This window comes from Lactuca sativa, chromosome 7 (genome assembly GCF_002870075.4).
Source record: "Lactuca sativa cultivar Salinas chromosome 7, Lsat_Salinas_v11, whole genome shotgun sequence".
In the NCBI taxonomy this organism is placed as follows: Eukaryota; Viridiplantae; Streptophyta; class Magnoliopsida; order Asterales; family Asteraceae; genus Lactuca; species Lactuca sativa.
Window position 1 is genome coordinate 78265576 of NC_056629.2, and position 8980 is coordinate 78274555.

Genomic DNA, 8980 nt, shown 5'->3' on the forward strand with positions numbered 1-8980 from the left:
TGCGAGCCCACTAGTGTTCCACCAGACTATCTAGAAGAGTCTGTGGTCGTCATCGATACTCCGCTAGATGACAGAATCAACAACCACAACATCGAGGCCTCTCATCATTTTATCACACATCGTCTATTACATATACCCATGTTTTACCCCAACATTTTTGTAGATATAAAATACATATATGTCACACCCCCAAACCGGAACGGCGGAAACGTTCGGGGGCGGATGACTTCATGTGGTAACGTAACAAATGAATACATAGTAAAGAAAGCAATACAACCATCATATATATAATTGAAAGTTTACATTGTTAAAAGGTACATGTTCAAAACCAATTACAATATGATGCCAAAATATGAATTTAAACTGGCGCCGCAGCGTCCCTTCTTCAAAAGCTGTTTGTTACCTGTAATTATTGAATCCCTGGGACATACAAGTAGTTTTGAAAGAGTAGATCAACATTTAAGCTGGTGTGTTTCATAAGTATTAAATGACAATGTTTGTATGAAATGAAATGTTTTGTTCTTGTTTATTTGTTCCTAGAAAATCCTATATTTTCTACTAGCATTAATGTAGCCTTCTTTCAAGACCAATGTTTGTTTCTAGAAAATGTATGTACGTATAAAATTTCCAATACGTCTGAAAAACCCCGTAAATCAATGTGTTTTTAATACTCCATGTGAGTTTTATAACCATGCTATTGACTAGAAATGCCTATACACAACGTTCTTCAGGCGTTGGAATGTTCTGACGTTTGTCACCCCAAATGGTGGACTGTAGCTAACAGTCAGGGCGCGGGTTGTCAAGCCCGTATAGATCTATACACAAACACCATGCTCCCCCTCCAAGGGATTCTGGTATATAATACAGGACTTGAAATGCGTACTCGAACGTACGTGAAGTTGATGTCTCACAAAACTTAGTATAAAATAGATTTACGTGTGAAAATGTTCATTTAAATGATCATCCCCTAAGACTGGGATAGCTATGAAAAACGACGTGAAATCTTTAGATATGCATTTGACACTATTTTACCCTTTGCTCAACAGGATACAAATGGAGTAGTGTTTCGTAAACTATATATGTATATTTTTGATGTAGAAGACAAGTTTGTAAACAAAACATATATATGTATATTTTCGATGTAGAAGACAAGTTTGTAAACAAAACATATATATGTATATGGTTATATATATGTATCAATTTTAAAAGATGATTTGGTATGTTTCGTAATTGTTGTTCATATTCTTACGTTTTTATTAGAAACTTTGCATGAAATAATCTTTAAGTTTGATACTAAAGACCTTTTTGTACTTATCACTTTTGTAAAAATGGTAATTAAACATATTTAAATGATTGTGTTTTAACTTCCTATATGTATAAACATTGCTCAAAAATGTTAGAAGGTGTTAATAAATCTATAAACCACTTTTGACAGTTTTACCCTTTATTGTCCCTGTTTTCAGAAAACTCATAGAAAAATCATCGTAAGTCAAAAACTGAATCCGTCACATCTGAGAGTTTATAAAATGAGTCTACTTTGTTCCTAATTTTTATTATGATTTTTAGTGGTCTCAAACTAGTGTGAAAATGAACATCTTCACAGACTGGTCCGAAATCACTTCTGAAATGACAAGCAGTATTATAAAAATCGCCATAAATTGTAGAAAAATCATATGAATGCGTGCGATTAGTCCTTAGAAAGGTATAAACTTGAACTATTTGCATATTGTACAGTTTTGAAAGATATTAAGTTTAAGATGGTCAAAACAGTCCGTGAACAAGACTCAACTTTTCTGTAGAAAGCTGTCATTTAAATTTAAGTTATGTTTAGTGTTCTAACTTGTATCCCCCCCTTAAAACTTGAAGAAAACATGAAAATGTAGGGGTATGAACTCACCTTATGTGAATACTTGAAGAATGGAAGGTTGAAGATGAACTTTTGGTTGTTGGTTTGATGCTCCAAAACAGCCACTCTTTTGGCTATGTTGCTGTCACGAAAATTTCACAGCAAAAGAGCAAGAAAAAGGGTAGTTTACTCACTGTTTTGAATCAATAATTTTGAGTATCATAACAAGTAACTTCCAGGGGTATTTGGTGGTAAAAATATCAAACAAAAGGAAGGTGTATATGGGTGAAATGGTGGCTGAAACACAAAAGGGACAACAGCCCTTTAGTTCATGGTTTTGATGGCTTTGGAAGGAAGTTCTTGTGCTTGAAAATGAGATGAAGGTTGAGAGTAATTCCCTGGAGTATTTGCTGGTCAAATGAGGGTAAAATGAAGAGGAAATTTCGTGGATATGAAGGAGGAAAGAGTGGAAGAGGATAAGGGGACAAAACCTAGACTAGCTTGTGATGGGATGTGAGTTTAAGTGATGTGATCTTGTCTAGCCACTTGCTTGGGTGGTTGCTTAGAGATAGGGTTAGTTAACTAACTAACTACTACTTATTTAGTTAGTTAGGAGCTCTAGTTAAGGAGAGGGAAGGTCTTAATCTCGAAAATTAGAAGAGGGATTAAGAAGCATTCTTAGTAAAATGTCTTAAGTGATTAAGCACTTATTAATTAAGTTGGCACTTATCTCCACCAATTCTCTTATCTTAATTGATTTAGACATCATAAAACTTACATGAAATCACTTTAAGTCATGACCCATAACTAGTCATTCACTAGATAATAATACATATATACAAATACATACATGTATACTTAGTATAAAATAACAATGTAGTTTTTGTGTATTTGAACTTTAATGTTAATGTTTTATTCTTTTTATTCAAAAACACTTAAATACATTCTAATTATACCTTATAATAATTCATTTTATATTTTTATTTATTTAAATATAAAATTTATTGACCAATGTATAATTTCGTGACATTTAACTGGTTAACCATATCGTTAAACACGTTTTGTCACTTTGGTTCGTATATTTGTCAAATTTAGATCCTTCACATCTATTAAGCAAACGTTTTACATAGAACCTAACTTACTTATCAACTAGAGACATGTTGATAAAAAAATTAAGTTTGTTGCGTTTAAATGATGTTATATGCTAATTTCACAAACCGGTGATGGTTCGTAGTCATACATCATAACGAAATTTATCAATAGTTACTTGTTTTATATTTCACAATAACTTATTTAAGTAAAAGAGGTTAAATTCATTCAACCATTCTTGATAAAATACTCATATTGCTTAATAATCAAAACATAGCATCGCACGATCGTTCCTATTTTTACCAATTGTTACAATATACAGTTTAAATCATTTAAAACATGTATAAAAATCGTTCATCCAACATAGATAGCAAGTATAAAGATAATATGCACACATAACACGTAATTTATATAAAATACTTCATATCTATGTGTAAGATGAAAGTGACTATGTACTCACCTGAAAAGGTGGTGATTCCGAACACAGACAACGCTTCGCTTCTTAATAATAATTTCCTTCGACGAAACTAGTATTATTACAACTAGATTTTAGTCTAATATTTACCGTGACTAATTATTATTATTATTATTATTATTATTATTATTATTATTGTTATTATTATTATTATTATTATTATTATTATTATTATTATTATATAACCGTTTAAACAATATTTTCCAACCACTATGTACAGACAGGGCCATACATAAAACATCGGATGACATGACCATTTTGGCATATAGCACTTCTGAGATCCAACAACCCTATGCGACCCTTTAAACCAGATGTCCCGTACCGCGAGTAGTTAAAACGATATTATAACGACACTTATATAACTCATAATAATAGCCCAAATAATTATTATAAGGTCTTAATAACGTTACTATAATTAATTAAAATCTATATTAAAAATATCGTAGGCCTAGCTCATTTACAACGGGTTTTCTCGAAAACCGGGCTTTGCTTGGAGTAGCGTTCCTGAGCCGAAAAGCTCTTCTTCTCAGAGTCGTCGAGGACTCCGGGGCTTTCTTTTATTGCTAGGGGAGTTCCCTAGGGCTTAGGGGGGGGGGGGGTTGGGAGGTTTAGAGAGAGAGAGTAGAGAGAAGAAAGTATGGGAAATGTGTGAATAAAATGAGGGCGGGAGAGGTTCTACTTATGGGGTGAAATATGGCTGAACTTGGTGCCACATGTCACCATCTGGTGGGAAGACTGGGGGAGAAAGCATTGGCCAAGATTGTGTCACGTTACCCATTTTTGCATAACACACTTTCGACTTCTAAAATCCGTAACTTTCACATATGAGCTCCGTTTTTGACGTTCTTTATATCCACGCGTAGGTAAAAATAAGATCAACTTTCATTTTGACTCCATCGGCTAATTCTCAACCGATCTTAAATTTAACAGTAAGAGGACATTATACTGTTAAATGTCCGCGTAAAATTCGTAACTACTACATACAGACTATGTTTTCGTCTGTCTTTTTACCGTTGAGTTCCGATTAATGAGATCTTCAATTCTCATTTAGGTCGCGTAGGCCAAAAACCGCTTGATCTAAAATTCGAGTTTCGGGCTGTGCACTGCTAAGCCAAATCTTAGAAAATTAACAACTTTGGTTTAGACTACTAAGGCCAAAAAGTCATTTATTGTAAATTCACTATTTACGTCACATAGCATCGTGCTGGTATTGTCGTGAAACTTCGACATGTCATAACTTCTTCGTTATAACTCGGATTTCGGCGTTCGTTATATGTCCGGAATCCTTGTCACGACCAATATAACTTTCTTCATCGATATTGGGTTTATTTAACACTTTATTTTTTATGCTTATTTTTATCCTTTATTTATTATATCACTATTAACAAGTAATAAGCACATAAATTCACATAATTCACGTATTACTCAAATAATTGATCTTTATTACTTTAAAATAGGTTACAATGTTGACTTGACTATTACATCACTATACTAATGCTTAGCCCAGAAACACGGGCGTTACAACATCCTACCAAATTTTGTGTATTTTTTTAGGGAAATACAATTGGAGGGTGTAGAAAAGAGAGGGGATGAAACTACACCATTTTGACGAGGCTACGTAACATATCGAAGGACAAAAACCGTCCAAGGAGTCGAAGGACGTGGTGGTGACACCAATGGAACCACAACTTTTGTTTGTGATAACCATGTCAATGGGGTTTTCTGCAACATGAAAATGAATTTGTTAAATTGGTAAAGAAAAGGGTGAAATAATTAGGGTTTAGATAATTATAAAAATAGGATTACCACTGAGTAGACCATCGTTTTGAAAATGTGGGCCGAAGAAATAGAAGGAAGATGAAGACGATAGTTGAAATAATAAAAAAAACATTGATTGGGGTTCTTTTACTGATCCGATAGGCGGTTTATATGCTTCTGAAAATCAGGTATGAATCCATTTTGTTTGAGTTCTGGTTTCGTATTTGAACCCTTCGTTTGAATATGAACAATTGAACATATTCGAATACGAAATCAGAAATTTGAACATCGAAAATACGTCTTACCAGTTGCAGTCAATCAAAAATTGAGTGACTTCCACATAACAAAACACATTGATTCCAATATGACAATAGAATATGAACATACTCCAAGTAAATTGACCAAAATATTTGAACAAAACCCAAAAGAAGATTAGTTGAACTACAGTGACCCCATAAAACCCTAAATCACACAAGAAGGGTAAAGAAGACCGGAAAACAATCGACGACTGAAAACCATTTCAGATTTTTGTAGATAGAATGAGATTTCATTGTAAGCATTGAACTGAGAGAAGGGTAAGAAGACGGTGATAAATCGGAAGAGGAGAATATAAAAAAATAAGGGCCAAAAGATTGAGAACGTTGTTAGTGGAAGAAACATGGATTGTCCATGTTTTTCAACAATGACACGTATCCATCAAAAGTGGGGGAGAACAAACATATGAAGGTGATTGGATGGAGAAGACATAAGAGGAAGGAAGGCGATACTGTAAAATCAAAGAAAACCATATAAAGGACATAAAGTGATAACTGATAAGTTCAACAAATTAAAAGCCAAAAATAGCAAACCCAAAAAATCATTGTTCCTAAGAGTTATATATATATATATATATATATATATATATATATATATATATATATATATATATATATAAGTGGTTTTAAAAATAATTCACAATGATAATAATTTGCAATAACATAAAACTACAAATTACATAACCATCACCTTATTTTCTAATATAATTCATTTTTTCCAAATAAAAATAACTTGCACCATATTATTTTGAAACTCTCGTAACCTTTCAAATTTCTACTAAACTTTCATGACCTTTCAATGTTCTAATAATACGTATATTGATTAGTGTATGTGAGATGTGATGGGTTTTAGCCATAAGAACATCCTATGTGCTCATGCAAACCCTAATGCTTGGATCTAGGTTTCTCTATTGTACATGCAATTCATCCAAGACTTTAAACCCTAGTTCTAGCATACAATTAATCATATTAACATAAGAAAGGGTTTTAGATCTTACCTTGATTGTTATGTAGCAATAACAATATCAAATCCTCCTTTGAATGGCTTTAGAAAGCTTAGAGTCACAAGTGTCACTCCTCTAATGGTTCACAAACACCAATAGCAAGAGGATGAAGAATGAAAAGAGAGGAGGCACCCAAAAACATGTAGAAACCCTAAGGAATCACTTCACCACGTTTTTGGTGCTCTAGGGATCCTTAAATAGTGAGACTATTAGGGTTGTCTAACAAGGAAACCCTAATTTGAATGCTTAGGACCTAAGCAACCCATGGATTCCCTCCTTTGAGGCCTAGGACGATTTCTAATGGGTTTCCCCATAGAATTCGTCCACTCCTCTAATATGAAGTCCATTAGCCCAATATTCAACTATCACACAATTGACAGTTCTAGTCCCTTAAGTTTAATTAATGTCTTTTAGCCACAAAATTAATTTTTATTAACTCTTGACTAATATTAATTAAACAACATGATTTCTCCTTTAATATATTATTCTCATAATATATTACTAAATCATAATTAATCATCTCTCTCCATAATTCATCCTATCAAGTTGCTTTGGTGACGGCAACCCAAAAGAACCATGCACCATCGGGTCAAGTACATACCAAAATAGTTATGGACTTAGACACTATTCCAACAGTCTCCCACTTGGATAAGTCTAATAACTATTCTTCGTATGACTTCAGATCCTAATCTGCAATCGTAGCTTTCAAAAACCGCTGTCAACTCTGATCCTATCAGAAGCGTGTCCTTTGGATAAGGGATCATATATTCCTTCATTTTAGATATCGTATAGACGTGAGACATGGATTTCAATCATTCTCTCTATACTGTTTCCCGATTTCCGATTTATGATGACTGACAACAGAATACATTTGAACACATCAAATTAGTCCCGGCTTGGCCAAGCGCTTAGACGCCATCACTAAATCATCGAGGGGCCCACAGATATCTCTTTTATCCTAATTTGGATAAAAGGAACGGATAAACTTTGATTCAATTCTTGCTTGTACTTACTCATCAAATCACACACAATGATATGTTTCATGACACCAAGTTACTGGTGCGTTTACATATTATCAATGTGTAACCGACTCGCAAGATACAACTCACACATCTCGGTTTTAAGAATATAAGATATTATTGTCTCACCAATCACTCGTGATAAAATCCATGAAGTGATCCAAGTGAGCGTGGATTTAATCTAATGCTCAAACTCATATTCATAAGCACTCATGAACGTTACATCAAACATTTGCTTATGTATAATACACTTTAGACAATCCGCACACCAATTCACGACAGTCTTCATTCATACCTACTTCCAACATATGAACGACTATGGCCCGTTCGAATAATTTGATTGTTCTGAACCAATTTAATTATTCAGGAAGTCAAAACATGAAAAGTGAAACACAAGAATAATACTAATCCCATATGGCCCCAAACTCTGGGTATAAATAGAACAATTTATTTAATCACCATATTGATTACTCATTATTTGTTGTTTCGGGTAATCAACTTCGTACTTGAATTATAACTACACTTGTCCCATGCTCTTAGCATGTACACAATGTTTATCTACAGTCCTTACTATGTGAAATAGATCAAATGAACACATTTCTAATCATACTCATTTCACAACTCCCAATCCTTATCATAAGTATAAGAATATCAAATTCTTGTTACTTATGCTAGATTCTAGCACTTTATGCAATGATTTTTTTGTAAAGTCATAGCTCAAAATCATTAAGATTGGCCAATCTCTATCAGAAACAATTCTATAGATATGATGTTTCTCACTCAAAGTACATTCCTTTGAACATCCTCCTTGCATAAAAGTTTCTAATCTAGACATAGATTCTCAATATCCAACTCCCAATATGGAAACATTTCCATATTTGCCATATGACAACTCATTCTTAATAGAATCTTATCTATTCATAATAATGTCGATATGATACATCTAATATCATACTTCCAACTACTCACAAGCGACCAATCCTCAGCGAGCTTTGGATCGTCCTTTGATAGTTGTTTAATTATCTTAGTCAAAAACTGATTCTTGTCTTTTTTCCCTCTTAATGCGCTAGACATTTGGAAAATTTTAGAATGGTCAAATATTATAGCATTTGCCATCGATCCTATACCTGAAGTGTGGAACTCAATGCATAATGTCTTACATAAAGATCTGATACTTTATCAATCTTCTGCCATAATATTTTATGTGCCACGTTCTCACAATTCGAACTATGAAGAGGGATGCCATAATCATAATCGAAATTTGAGAACACACTATGTATCCTTGACTAAATTTATTAACATTCCACAACCTAAGCCTTTAGATTTGAAATGAAGCATAATATTCTCTCCCTTAATTATAGCAAAACAACTATTCAGCCCTTACGACTTTGCAAAGTATAACTCTTGTTTTCTATAATTAATATTGCTAACTTGCAATACTTGTCTTAATAATCTTACAAGCACAACATTTATGC